Source organism: Temnothorax americanus, unplaced genomic scaffold (assembly GCF_048541705.1).
Source record: "Temnothorax americanus isolate GAGA-0224 unplaced genomic scaffold, ASM4854170v1 Scaffold57, whole genome shotgun sequence".
NCBI classification, from domain to species: Eukaryota; Metazoa; Arthropoda; class Insecta; order Hymenoptera; family Formicidae; genus Temnothorax; species Temnothorax americanus.
In genome coordinates, this window is record NW_027509721.1 from 179,369 (window position 1) to 194,167 (window position 14,799).

General features: G+C 34.9%; 1 protein-coding gene and 1 pseudogene across 2 annotated transcripts in view; one reads left to right on the top strand and one right to left on the bottom strand.

The window, feature by feature from the left end:
* The window catches only part of LOC143904720 (uncharacterized), a 36,886-nt pseudogene extending 25,262 nt beyond the window's left edge, over positions 1 to 11,624 (bottom strand).
* The window catches only part of Syn1 (Syntrophin-like 1), a 227,341-nt gene that overhangs the window by 90,272 nt on the left and 122,270 nt on the right, over positions 1 to 14,799 (top strand). The window lies entirely within an intron of this gene.

Sequence of the window (14,799 nt, forward strand, 5' to 3'; positions counted from 1 at the left end):
ATTTCAAGATTCTTTAGCTGATATATAACAAACAACGTTAACGTGTATAAACATTCTCAGAATCTCTACGGAAGATCGTGCAAACAGAAATATAAGCTCGTGCGATAAGAAAAATTCCTATTTTCAGTTCCTCACATTCTGCAATGCTAATGAAAGCCTAAGTGATGCAAATTCGTCGATCCCCGATACATGACGATGCACAAATGGAATGTAAGTTACACTTCAATCGCCTGATCTAATCGTTTTCGAATGTCACATCACGTTTTCGCGCGCGACTGATAGGAGAAAATTACTTCACACGAGACAGCCGCGACGGCTTTTCTCTCTCTCTCTCTCTCTCTCTCTCTTTCTCTCTCTCTCTCTCTCTCTCGTTGTTTTTATTGTATTCGTTTTCGGCTTGCTACTCTTAAGTCGGAGCCGGAGATGCGTAAGAAATATCCCCCAGCTACCTCGCTATCGCCGACTCGATATTACGATCACGTACCATTCTTCCGCTATATCCTTCGAGTGCAGTCTTTATGCAACGAATCGTTACTGCGCATCTCACTTCGTTTACATTTTTCCTCCTGGTATTCTTTTACTTTTTCAACGATACGAACTGTCTGCAAGGATGACAAGATCTCGGAGAGGCACATGCGTATCTAGCTTGTATTAATATCAGGAAGGCTCAGTGTTTTTAGAAATTCTTTTTAAGTAGCTATAAAAGTGACTGATAATATATAAGCTGGTTTAATAAATACATTTTTTTAATTAGAGAATAATTGATGTTGGAGTTTCTATCATCTCGGAGTTAAGAAACTGGGAACATTTGAATGCTTAATTTTTTTAGTATCGATCTGTGTAAATTTCAAAATAAACACAACACTTTTTCTGATAATATTGCATGCAATATTTGAACGTGCCTCAGTGGTCGAATTTGTAAAGAATTCCGCTCATCACGGATCCTATATTTGCCGCAATAAATTCTTTACAGTAATTTAAAAAAGAATGCTTTAGCATCAAAAGTTAAATCGATTATCGATTTATGTAGATTTACTGTTCTAACGAAAAACTGTGTTTCAAGATCGACAAATTGGCTCGCAGTTTACTGAGTTGGAAAAAGTATACAAAATTCACACGAAAATATTATTATTGGACAAGATCACATACACTAATACATGCACTAATATACATGCACTAATGATTAAATTCTGTTCGTAACAGGAGTCGGGATTAGACAGTCGCACTTTTAATGGAACCGGATGTGCTGATCAGAGTCTAATAAAAATTAAGAATTAATTATACATTTAACATTCACGTTAAATTTGAGCGAAATTTATTTAATTCCCCAAACTTTTTATGTTCAAACGACAAAGGACAAAACTCGCAGAAGTGGGGAAGAAGGATGTTTAGGAAAAAGGATGGCAACGACGATTGTCGGGTGCGTATATATACGTAAACAGCCACTTCGGTTTCATGAAAAGAAATAAGAAGGATGGTGGAAAACGGAAGAGGGTGATGGCACTTTTCGAGTCCGAAGGAAGCTTCGTACATCGCGAGCAGCATTACCTTTTCTTATCCCTCTCCACCCCCTCCCCCTCCTTCGCTCTACTTATTTCGATGCCGTTCTGCATATTGGGACGCCATTGTAGCGTCGCACCGAGAATACGCGGTGCGCTTGAAAGCGCGTAAAGCGATCGTCGCCCGTTGAACGGTGAGCAAAAAAATCTTCCTTTCTCGTTCTCGCGATGCAAACTCGTGCATTCTTACACTTTATTCGCGGAGTGCTTTAGATCTATCCTAAAGGAGTGTGGGAGACTCGACAAGCGGGTGTTCTGGAGGGACGAAAGATCTGCGGGATCTTGTGAAATTGAAAGATTTGAGGAATTGAAACCGATTTACATTATTTTTCAAGGAAGTTTTGCATCTAAATGTTTTTATTGCCACAAAATCGATATGTTGTCAATGAAGAAAATGGGTTGGAGAATTCTTTCGTCGACATTTGATTGCGGTCTTTGCGTTATTATACACAGTGTTTTTCTTCTTTTTTAAAAAATATAATAGAAAAGTATAGAAAATATGTTTTTTTAAACGTACCGTGTTCTCGTTGATGTTATTATGTGTAAACATAGCGCCACTCTTACTATTTTTTTCACAGCCCTCCTTGTGACTTTTGAGAGTTTCACGGTTCAACCAGGAAAATTTGGTGTCTATACATTTCGTCTCACATATAACGTTGACGAGAAATTTGTTTGGCGTGTGTTAATCGGCGCAAAGAAGAAAGAGAGAAACAGAGAGAGAGAGAGAGAGAGAGAGAGACAAGAAGGGAAAGATAAAAGGGAAAGAATAGAAAACATGAAAGAAATTAAAAAACTTCGCCAATTAAGAAGTTAATCGCTACCGCGCGCGCGCACTTGATAACGAACACCCGGTAGTTCGATGTTTCTCGGATCGGTCGATACTCTTTTTATCCGCTTTATTCGTTCAATGGAGTCGCGACCTACTTCGCGGTAATTATCGACGGCTTTAATAAAACTTGTCGTCGGAATAAAGCGAATTTAATTGGCGCGCGACTATCGAAACAGACGGAGATTCAGGGTCATTCGAGAGATATCGCATTTGAACGTATTTCTCCTAAGTTTAATTTAATTAAAAATTCTTGATATAATTGTTGTCGTCGCGCTGCTGTTCTTCGTAACTATTTTATCAAGATTTTTATATATAAAGGAAGATTGCGTTAGGTTGCTTAAAAAAACAACTGAAAAATAATGGACGTTAGAAGAGAATTAATCCGCTTTCAAATACATTAAAATAGTCCTACAGTCCGTATCTTTCCAAATCCTTGACATTGTTATGAGTGCTATAAAACGAGAACCTAAAATTAATCGTTTTTTGATTTTTCATTAATCGCGCGCGCGTCGTAATTCGTAATATATTATCCTACAATCAGCATACGATTTCAATTTGAGAAGCGAGGTCAGTTCTCAAAGGGGGCAACGCAACATGGGCTAATTATGTGCCGGGCACAAAGACTTGGGCTGTGTTATAATCGTATGGAAATTAACAATGTGTGTTGCCCGCGGAAGTGGCTCACTGCTGGTTATTAGCGCGCGATTAATTCATTGTGGAGTACAAGCGGTCCGAATCGATTTTACGCGGCAAAATTTATACAAACTCTCGAAAAGATATCCTTCGTGCAGAAAGGATTATTCGCGTTCGTGATGGATCGGCTGTGAACAATCGGGACGGTCGAACAAACGCGCCTGTTATTGCGTTCCAGGTCACGTGATGCTGTTTCATGGACGAGCGCGATCCACAATGGCGCGGCGCCTCTCGCGTGATAAGGTCTCTCTCTCTTTCTCTCTCTCCCCTTTGTGCTACTGCTGTTTGACTTAACTTTTAATGAGATTCGTAAGATTCTGTCGGGAATATTTCCATTCACCTTATAGCTCCTTATGTCAGCTTAAATCCGCTGCTAGTTTGAAGGTTAACTCTGTAGACTTCTTGCTGGGAAGTATATTGATGAAGGAATTGATGAAGGAATCGCGGGATATATTGATTGAACATAAAATAAGAAAAATGCTGCGATATTTTTTGGTTAATTAGAATAAAAGTGCGCATGATATTACAAGGTATACAAAGTGCATGATAATGAAATAAAAATGCTATCTAATTAATTGATTAATTAATTAGTTAAGTATTTGTTATATATTACGATATACATATATATATCTTTACGAGTTAGTAGTAATAATTTTATCTTTTTGAAATCAGTTTTTTTGTTTTATGATTATTTATAACAATTTCGAAGATAGAAAGAATTTTGTAGAAAATGCATATATTTAGATTTAGTGAAGTTTTAGAAATAAAAACTGAACGTAAAAATTGCAAAACTCATATAAAGTAAGACAAAAACGTTACATTTTTCAAATAAATATTGCTTTAAGAGCAATATGAGAGTTAGTGAAAATATACGATATAATGAATAATCTAATAAATTTAAGTGGAAAAAGTAAGAGCTCTCTATAGAAATCATGAAAAATAGATTATCGCCTCAATTACCAATATTACTGCTATTTGTGTTTGCAGAAAGATTTTATTACGAATTTTAACGGACTATAAATATCATTTGTTTACTTCCAACTTAAAATAGATATCGACAAGGGAAAGAATTTTTCCTCTCTTCTTCTTTAATTCCACGAACGAGCGAAAAAAATCTGTTAAAACGGAAATGGGAAGGAGAGAGAGGATTGGGTTTTTGTGCGGAAGTACAATGGATATATATGTAGACAATTCTGAAAACGGACGCGCGCGTGTGTGGGACTCAAGTTGAGATGAGTTTAATTTTTTTTAACCTAGCTCGAACACTTTCCATACCACCCTCTAATCACGATTGAATGAATAAAAGTTTCCTTTGTTAATTATTCCTTGGACGTTTTACTTAAAGGAAAAATGGATGACGGAAGGAATAGTCGCGGTGTGTATTCCTAATGTCCATCAAGTGGCATGTACTCCTATGTCTTGCTTACTAAATCATTCATGCGGGTTTTTTTCCGCCCGATATGTTCTCGGATAAGAACTTGCCCGAACAAATTAGTGTTATTATGTCGCATTTCTGTCCCGATATATGGCGGTAACGTTTTTGCTCGTTTGTATAGGATAATGAGTTAAGATTAAGCAATTTAGGAACATATTACGGCACTTAAATAAAAAGATCTCATTAAGATAAACGTTAATAATATCAATTTAACAAAAGATATGTCACAATGAAGCGATATGTCGAGAGCGCGATTTGACGTTTCTTGTATCTTTAAATATGTTGTTAAATGTGGAAATTTAAAAAATATTTTTTAAAAGAATTATACCGAGAAAGAGAGATATATTTGAAGAATTATCACACCACACACACATTTCGAGATTTACAAGGATGAATAATAAAGATAAAATGGTCAAAGCAAAAGATAGATAAAGGTAGGTAATCTGCAAAATATAATTTCGAAATAAATTACTTGCAGTAGCGTGGTATTAGCGTAATGCTGGAAGCGGACGAATAATTTCGCCAGTTTCTTCTGGACCAGAATATTTAAATTGTACGCAACTGTAGTTGACCGGTAAGAAAAGTTCTATCCATTTATCACAGTAAACATTGCAGCAGCAGGCATCGGCAGTAGATTGTTTATTTTCACTTGTTACTTATATCAGCGTTCTATTCTGGTACAAACCCTTAACTCTTATAGCTCGCTGCTAATTTTTGGAACCGTTCACATTCATTAAAGTAGACGCAAATAGATGGACACGATGGAGAATTGAATTTTATTTTTATTTAATAAATTAAATAAAATTAAAAATGTGGAATTAGAATTTTAATATTATTTAACGATTATTTTAAGAATTAAATAAGCGAATTTTTAAATAGAATTAATTACCGTTTAATTGTTGAATATTTATTTTTGTAATGTAAGGAGCAAACTTTCTGGTTTTCCAAAGAATTTATTTTTAAAAACTCAGCATTAATACACTTATTACAGACATGTTTGGCTTCAATTCTATAGTTACATTTTATTTAGGTATATTCAATTTTAGGATGCTTGATGGGTATATGAGCGTTTTTTTTTCTACCAGGCATATATACTTATATAAGATTCTTTCTCGAAAAAAAGTAAAAATTTGGTTGAATTAAAGTTTCACGAGTCACGCTATCATAAGTGAACAATAAATTACATAATTTTCACGAAAATTTAAAATTTGAACTTATATTCTTTATGTACTCTATTTTTCATTGTGACATTTATTTAGCTGAAAGCGCTCGCTGAAAGCGCTTGCGCAAAGCGCAAAATATGAATATGCATGGGCATGTATGTACATACGTGCGAGATACGCATGCACGTACGGCTCCTTCGCTTCGCGAATGTTTCGAGCATGAAAAATGACGAGAGGTCTGTGTGTGGTGGGGATTTCTCATTTTGTATAAAACGTAAGAATTCTTCGCGTTGGAACTTGCGAAATTCCGTCCGAGATTTCCGCGCCACGCATACAAAAATTACAGCAGTTTTTGTGGATTATAACGCTACGCAGGAAGAGAAATGACGGTATACTTTCGCAAAAATTTGATATTTTACTACAAATACTTTTTTCTCGTTATATAGCTTTTTCGAGATTTCTTCTCTTTTCTTGAAAGATTCAATTTGTTCTAATAAGTTTAGCCGTAATGGATACAGATGTTTGGAGTAATACATAGACCATTGTATGTACTTTCTTTTTTATATGTGCAATTTTTAATAAATCTTCCGTAAAAAACTATTTAAATGTTTTAAATCCTTTTTCTGTTAGTCACTTTTTTATCGGTCGTAGATTGTGGCAAGGTATCTTTACGTATAGATCGAGTTAATTCAGAGAAGCTATAATTTTTCAATTTTTTAATAAAATCATGCACAACTCTGTAACGCTTCATCCTTTACCGCCTAGCTACTTTGCCTATAACCGGTTGATTTGCCTGCCACGTTTGCCACTTTGAATTATTGCTTCTGCGTTTCATCGTTCAATACGCCACGAATAAATTATACCTCGCGTCGACTCCGCTGGCAATCCTCTAATACAACCACTTTCGCCCGTCCGCGTCACCCTAACGTCGTCGCGTTAACTCCCTCCTTCCTTGCAGTCAACCACCCCGGTGGGTGGTATGCCGAGTCATCGAACTCGGGAGGTGGCGCCGGTTCCCGGAAACGAACTATACCCGTATCGTCGTAATATCCTGAGTGCCTCGTTTATCTGCTATATAATACAGTGCCGATGAGTTCTCTCCCTCTCTTTCTCTTTCTCTCTTTCTCTCTGTGCGTCTCCCCGTTCTCTCTCTTTCGCTAGTACATCTTTTATAATACATTGTGTACGAAACGGCATGCGATGACAGCAGATCTCGCGGCGAATGAGCTGCGTTCATAGGACGTTGAATAATTACAAATATAGGAACGTTTAAAATCTGTACTATTTTCTTAAGTAAAAGCATTTTGGAGCGTTTGTGTTATATAAATCCGCTTACATTTTTCTGAGTCAGAGTATTTGTATGTTCTTGATGTGAAAAATGTAAGAATGAAACTAAGCAGCTTATCTGATTGACTTTAATATAAGGAGATACTTTGCTTGTGGACCTGCCTACCTAATCAAGATGTATAAATTATATATGAACAGTTTTTATATACATATATGTATGAACAATTTTTAATAATCGAAATTATATATAGAAATATCTAAGTTGCGTTGCAATACTGCAGCTTCGACGTTGAAAATAAATGAAATCCCATTTTAAAAAGTTAAAGGTATCAGAATGAGCAAAAGGATTTCGGTTGGAAAAGGTTAGAGGCTGAGAAAGCAAAAAAAAAAAAAAATTATGACGTCGCATGCTCGAGATCAGCGCGACCAAGGAATTTTTGTTCACGGATCCGCGCGGGAGCCTCGACATTTTTTAATCGGATTTAAGAGCCGCGACGTCAGGAAGTTCGAGGAGAACCGCCGCTGGATTTCCGCCAATCCTGTCGCGCGGAGCTCGTCGTTGTTTCATTACGGGCGAGCTCTCGTACGTGCCGTAACGACGCTCGTCGCTTTCCTATCCCCAACCATTCTGTCCCATTTTTCCCTCTTCCTCCTCCGCCTCTTTCCCCGTTCTGCTTCTCGTCTCTAACGGGAGTGATGCGTGCAGTCCGGGGATACTCGACCGGCAATTCCGACCGATTAAACGTCGATCAAACCGACTCCTCTATTTTTCGACCGGCTTCGAACTCGAAGCGACGCTAACGAGCTGAGAATAAGAGTTGTCGCACAGATATACGAACCATCAGTTGGAAATTGGTGTCCCTTGATGTGAATCGTATCGAGCGCTATTGCAGGTTTTCGTTTGGGGATCTTTCTAACTTTCCATTGTCCACCCTTTTAAACCTTGTTCTTTCACAGTATATGTTTTATATTTCTGTAATAGCCTCTCTGCACTGAAAAAAATTTATCATTTGCATAAATAACAGATGTCTTTGAATTTAGTTTCTTTAATTGAAAGAAGTATTGGGTAGATTTAAGTAAACATTTTGCTGAGTTTAGAATATTTTCTCATACCTAATACTTCTTTGAATTAAAGGAAACTAAATTTAAAGAAATCTGTTTTCTTGCAAATAATAAATTTTATTTTTACAAAAGTCGAAAAGTCAAATATTTATACATACTCAAAACGAGTGAAATGCAAGTGTAACGAAATTTACTCAAATTAGAGTGTCAACTCTCTTTTGAATTAGTGACTATCGTAATAATTCTAATATATCAGTGGCGAAACTACGCTATGAGATTTAGAGAGGCCGTTGTTTTAATTTTATGGAAACACAAAGCCGCGTAACATTGATCTTTCGCTAATGATTAATTTCTTATTGACGAAAATATATCTCGATTTAATTGAAATCGATTTCTTTCAACAGCTTTTATTCGACATGATCAAAATAGAGAGAGGGAGAATTATTTCTCGCGTCAGATTGAGTATACAACCGAAATGTAATTTTCCTAAAGCCATCCGCACACCGCCTATCTTATTTTCTACCACACGCTCCCTCGGGATGCAACCTTTGGAATTGTCTCAGGCGTTGCTCGCTTTAAGATAAGCTATATCGAGGGAATAACGATCGAGAAAGATGGATTCGCGTTGCATCAACTTCTACGAGCTTGTCGATTCGTTTTTTGCCATGGCCTGTGCAAAATTATTTAACGCGAATTAATTGATTTATTTTGAAAAAATTTATCTAAAAGACTAGGGAAGACCGGGGCTCGTTGGCACAAGAGGCAAGTTGGCAATGCGTTCCGTTTATGTACTTATAACAGAAAAAAACAATGGAAAAGTTATCACAAAATATCTCTTTTATGACATAGGTATACTTTTCTCAAAGTTTTATTTAAATTAAACAAGTATTACAATAGAAAAAGAGAAAACTGATTCAAGTTGTGGCAAGTAAATTTTCGAGCATTTTAAAATATTGTATTAATGTTCTTCAGCTTGAGAAGAGTAAATCAAAATGACGTATCATTAGTTAAAAGAAACGTTACTATACGACATGTTATTTCAAGGAATAATAGTAATTTATTGTAATAAAATGACTGAAATCAAACGTATATAGGAATGAGGTATGTTGGCTCATATCAATTAAGGCACGTTTAGCTTGATTTGTCGTTGCCGCGCGCGTGAGACCTGTGTGAATATGTGATCTGCTACCCACAATGCTGATAGAAGCTAGATATATATATTAATATTAATATTTTTATGTTGAAGAAAGCTACATCTAAAATAGTTTACAATTGTTTTTCTGCAACAGCATTTTGCTATTTGATCATTACAACATAACTTGAAAAGATACAATCTTTATCAAGAAATACATATCTGTTACCCGTTTTATGTTTCTATTACGTTTTCATTAATTTAACATGGACTTTTGTCGCGCATAGCCAACTTATCCTACTATCGGGGCAAGTTATTGGCTACAATGCAACATGTTCGTATTTCACTTATTACAAAGAAACTATATAGTATAAAAGAGCGTTCCTGGTATAAAAATGTATATAAATATAACATAAATCGCACATGTCCAAAACGGTCCACTCAAATTTTTGTGTTAATTCAACATAATATATGGATGTGTTAAATGGTAACATTGTTACTATGTTAATATTTTAACAGAAAAAAATGTAATTTTGATCGTAATTTGAAGTTAATTGTATGTAGGGGAGACCGGGGCCGGTTGTGACATTTTTTCTATAAAGTGTCTCAACTCTTTGATTATGTTGTTCTTATAAATGAATCTAGGCTTGTGCTAGATTCAGTAACACTAATCGGGATTTAAATTTAATAATAATTTTATCTAACCGCTCATTAGAAATTGTATAAATTAAAAAATTCTGAAAAAAGAGACATGTAACTTTTTATCCCACACCAGGGGCTGGTTGTTACACCACACGGAGAAAATTGTTACAACAAAAAAAACAAATGTAATCTCAAACTTTTTATTAAGAATAATCATGGTTTGTCTTCTTAATTCGAACAAAAATGAATTATTATTGTTTGTGTTTGAGCTATGGCGTGGATAGATAACGACCGAGAAAACGAGACGGATGTAAAGCCGAATGTAACTCTTGAGTTTATTAGAATAATACTATTTACATAAAGTGGTTATGGCGAAACGATTCGATACAGAGCAGTTCGCTTCCGCGTCCGCCACGATCGAGCGTAGAGAGATAACGTAACGTCTTTCGAGAAGAACATGGATCACATAAGATGGTGGACGGTATACGCGACCGCGTGTCGATAATGCGTGATGGCGCTCCGATATATCGATAGGGACATCGACATCGAGTACGAGGATTTGCGATATCCCTAACAGTTTGTAACGAATTTCAAAAAAAGTTTTATCATAAATTAATTGTGGTTTGTCACAACCTGCCCCGACAAAATGTCACTTTTAGCCCCAACAACAAAACTAACCTCTTAAGATTAAATATTAAAACACAAATATTTGTAAAGCTTATAAAAGTAAGGTTTAAAAGTAAACAGAAGGAATTAGAGAGTATATACCACAGTACCACACAACATGCGTTTTTGGTTTAGCTATATACCGTTGGCACTGTAACAATCCACCTCTGTAACAACCAGCCCCGCAGTCTCCCCTACAAAAAACATAACTTTTATGTTGAAATTAACATATAAGAAATGTTCTTTTTACATTTTACAAATGTAACAACTCAAACTTTTGATTAGTATAATGTGTAAAAATTACACTGTTTATTTGTTAAAAGTTTATTTTTTAACAAAAAATTTATGTTAACGTAACATTTTATTTTTGTTAAGTGTAAATATAAAAAAATGTTATTTTTACATTCTAGAAATGTCAATTTTTTATTAATATACATATAAAGTGTTGGGTTTATATATATATATATATATATATATATATATATATATATATATATAAATTATTATACATATTAAATAATTGAAATAAAAGCCGAGTTCCTCTTTTAGTGACAATTCTATCTGGTTTTTGGACTGTTGTGATCCCTGTTTCGTCAACATTATAAATATCCTTTGCTTCGAATTTATATCTATCAATGACATTCTGCAAATTGTCAAAGAACATATTTACATTAGTTTCGTTAAAACTAGTAGCACGAGACATACTAATGGGTTGTGCACATCTTATAGATAGTTGTGGCTGTCTCTTCATAAAGTTTGTAAACCAATCTTTACTAGCCATTTTGTTTTCTTCCCACTGAGATGGGTATGACAATTTATATTTGTTTGCCAACTCATATGCAAACTTTTTTATTTCTTTGAGAGAAAAGCCGAAATATATACTTGCTGCTTTTATTATATAATCTGCTATTAATTTTTCTTGGTCGTCGCTAAAAAATTTGTTCCATGCTCTGTAACCTGTCCTCGCCACAGAATTTTTACCATCTTTCGAAGCTTCTTCCCTTTTTCTTCTTATATCTTGTCAAAGATACATGACGCAACTTATATTTCTTTGCAGCTACTCGAATAGATGTTTATTTAAATCTTTGTATGCTTGTTCATAGACCGATACATCTTTTGTACCTCTATCAGTCTTCCTAACTCTGGTACGAGGCATTCTGAAATAATAATAGTTTAATTATGATCTAATAAAATAAAATAAACTGCAGCAGCCGGGGTCATGATGCCGTGCGTTAGCGTTACCACAGTCCACATACAACTTTCTGATTTTCCTTTACTCGCACTCGGCACTTTTCGAGCCAACGATAACTCAACCCATAGCTATTATACCCAGACTAGATGTCAATCATAATAGTTAATCACGACGCGGGCGCCACCACACGATTAGCGACGCCTCTTGTTCATTGGCTCCTGCACATACGTTTTCTGGGACGCGGAAACGCTTGCCGCGCGGCAATGAGCGGCGTCGAGACGCGTCGAGACTACGTCGAAACGTTTATTTTTGAAATCATATGCGCAGTCATCCCCACTTCTGTTATAGAGTAAAATCAACATTCCTTTTCTGTAAATTTTTACTTCTTATTTCTGTTAAAGAGTCAAAACAACACTTTTTTTCTGTTAATTTTAACACATTTAATAAATACGTTCAAATTGTGTTACTTCAACATATTTTTTTAAATATTTTAATAATTTTACATTTTATATTTGTTAAGTTCAATTAACATAGCAGACATATGTTAAATCTACACATGTATGTGTTGATTATTTAACACAAAAATTTTAACCAGCAGATTATTTCACAAAAGTACAAAAATTTTCCAACAGTGTAGAGAAAGATTCTCTCTATTACATTAATACTGTTTAATTATGATAATTAATAATTGAGTTATTTAAAATGCCGAAATGCTCAAATGCCGACATTGTGAAAACAGTGCCAACGATCCCCGGTCTCCTCAACATATAAAAAATGTCGGTTTAACAAATTATCATGAAATATAATAAAATTTTTGAAAAAACAATATTCTTTTTGTAAATAAAGCCTCGTACAGACATTAATATTTTTTATTACGTAAGATTAAGTTTCTTTCTCTTTACCGCCTCTTTGTTTATGAAACGGGGTTAACTTCTTTTCTTTTTCAGTCCATTTATGGTTCAAAGAAAACGACTTATTCGCGCAAAAAAACCTGGAATATAGAATTTGCCATACACACCGCTATTTGCGAGCGCGAAATGTTTTTCCCGATATTTGGGAGATTTTGCTACGCGCGCGTATATCGGGAAATACGAAGACGCGCGGAATGACGGCGAGCGCGAGATATGCAACACGCATTAATGCGTTATGAGATCGAGGCGATGCGCGCGCGCGCGTCGGGCGTAATGTAACGTAAAAGAGTTTTATCGATGTTCGCTTCTCTTTCGGGTCAGCTGCTCCCTCTTCCGCTCCCGCCCCCGGCTCTTTTCTCGAAGTGCACTTTGGGAAACATTTTTCTTACATTTTCCGGGACGCCTTTAAACTTAACATAATATCGCGTAAAATATCTCTGTATCTCTGTATCTCTGTTGAGGATGTGGCTGTAACGGGTGCGTAAACCAAGCTGAAATTTGTCAGCTCGACGAAAAATTCCCGGATATACCTTCCTGATAAAGTGCCCTCTTTGGAATCAAGAGACACCGTAGGGTCTCCCGCCAAGTGTTCGTTAAATTTACACGGTCAAAGTTATTTTTCCTTAGGAGGAGAAACGGAAAATCAGAAACGCTTTTATCAATATGCTACATATTGCACTTTCGCTTTTGTACAATTATATTATATACTTACCTTTGTTTTTAAATCGCGATATTATAGTTTTAGTATAGCTTCAATATTTTCTAGAATTTTCTCTATAAAAATTGTATTCAAATATGAAGGTCATGATTTCTTCCTTATGTATTTATTTTCATATTTTTTTATCTTGAAAGATGAAAATTTGAATATACAAAAATATTAATTATTCCAAAGATTTTATAGAAATCAATGGATTATCAATTAAGATGACACCACACTTCGCCTTTATATTTGCTTTTTATCTGCAGATTTGGTAGTTCCTTTATATTCATAAAAATGTATATATTCTTTTATTGAGGAATCTCGTATAGCACCACAGTAATAAGATAGTAGGGATTGTGGGGATGTATAGGAGAAGAGAGGGAGGAGTATGCAAAATATACTCGACGCTCTGCAGCATGCGATGCTAACGTTCATTTTATGCATCCAGAATTCTTTCGAACCGATAAAATATCGAGTAAGTTGTATTACGTAAGCGATATGAACGGCAGATACATACATATGTGCACACACTAAGGCGCATTTGCGTATTTGCGCGGCGTTCACTCTTAAAAAAGACAGCCATAAAATGGCAGGACTTCTGGTTTCGTAAAACGCAAGCTACGTCTGAAAACCATCCAATCAAAATTTCCATGTACATTTGGTATACAAAGAATTATGTAAGCAATTGTATATAATTATACGTAAAGGAATATGAAGGAAATTGGAAGTATTTACGTAATAACTACGAAAAGAAAGAGAACCAGAGAGATATTGAGAAGAGACTGTATTTTAAGTTCTTAAGAACCTTTCTCTTCTTCCTTCTTTCATAACATTAAATATCAAGCTTCTACATTTTCAACGTTTGGTTAAAAACTACCTCTTTCTCTCTCTCGCGGGATTTTAATTTTAAATAAATTAAAAAAATTTTACATAGATATTGAATAAATATTTTGAAACATTTTTTTTTATTTAATTTTACACAAAGCTTAATTATTAACGTATTTAATACTGGATATTTAAAAATCAGATTTAATTTTCTTTATTTTGATTAAAAATAAAATTGAACGTAAATAAATGCAAAATTAACATAAATCGTCAACTTTGCTGTATCATTTGTTTTCCACTTTTATATATTGTTAAGTTTCTTTTAAATATTTAATTTCTATTATCAAACTTTGTGTTAAATGTGTATATTTGAAAACAAAATATGATGGAAAGAAAGGAGAACGTTTATTCTTCGACAACGTAAAATTCAAAATTGTTTTGTGTAAAAATTTTTATAGCTAAAACGGATTAAGCTATTATTTTCATTATATCCTTAAATACTCAAATGCACTTTTTATGGTAAAACGTACATATATTTTTACGAGAACGTTTGTCATAAAGTGACACGTACAACAACAACAAATGCAACGACATGCTCGGTCGGCGCAGCACTAAGCGCATTGTTAAACATCTGGTGTAAGTGCGTGATGTACAGCAGATACGTAGAAACGTACGTGAAATTGGAATATTTTGAATTAATACA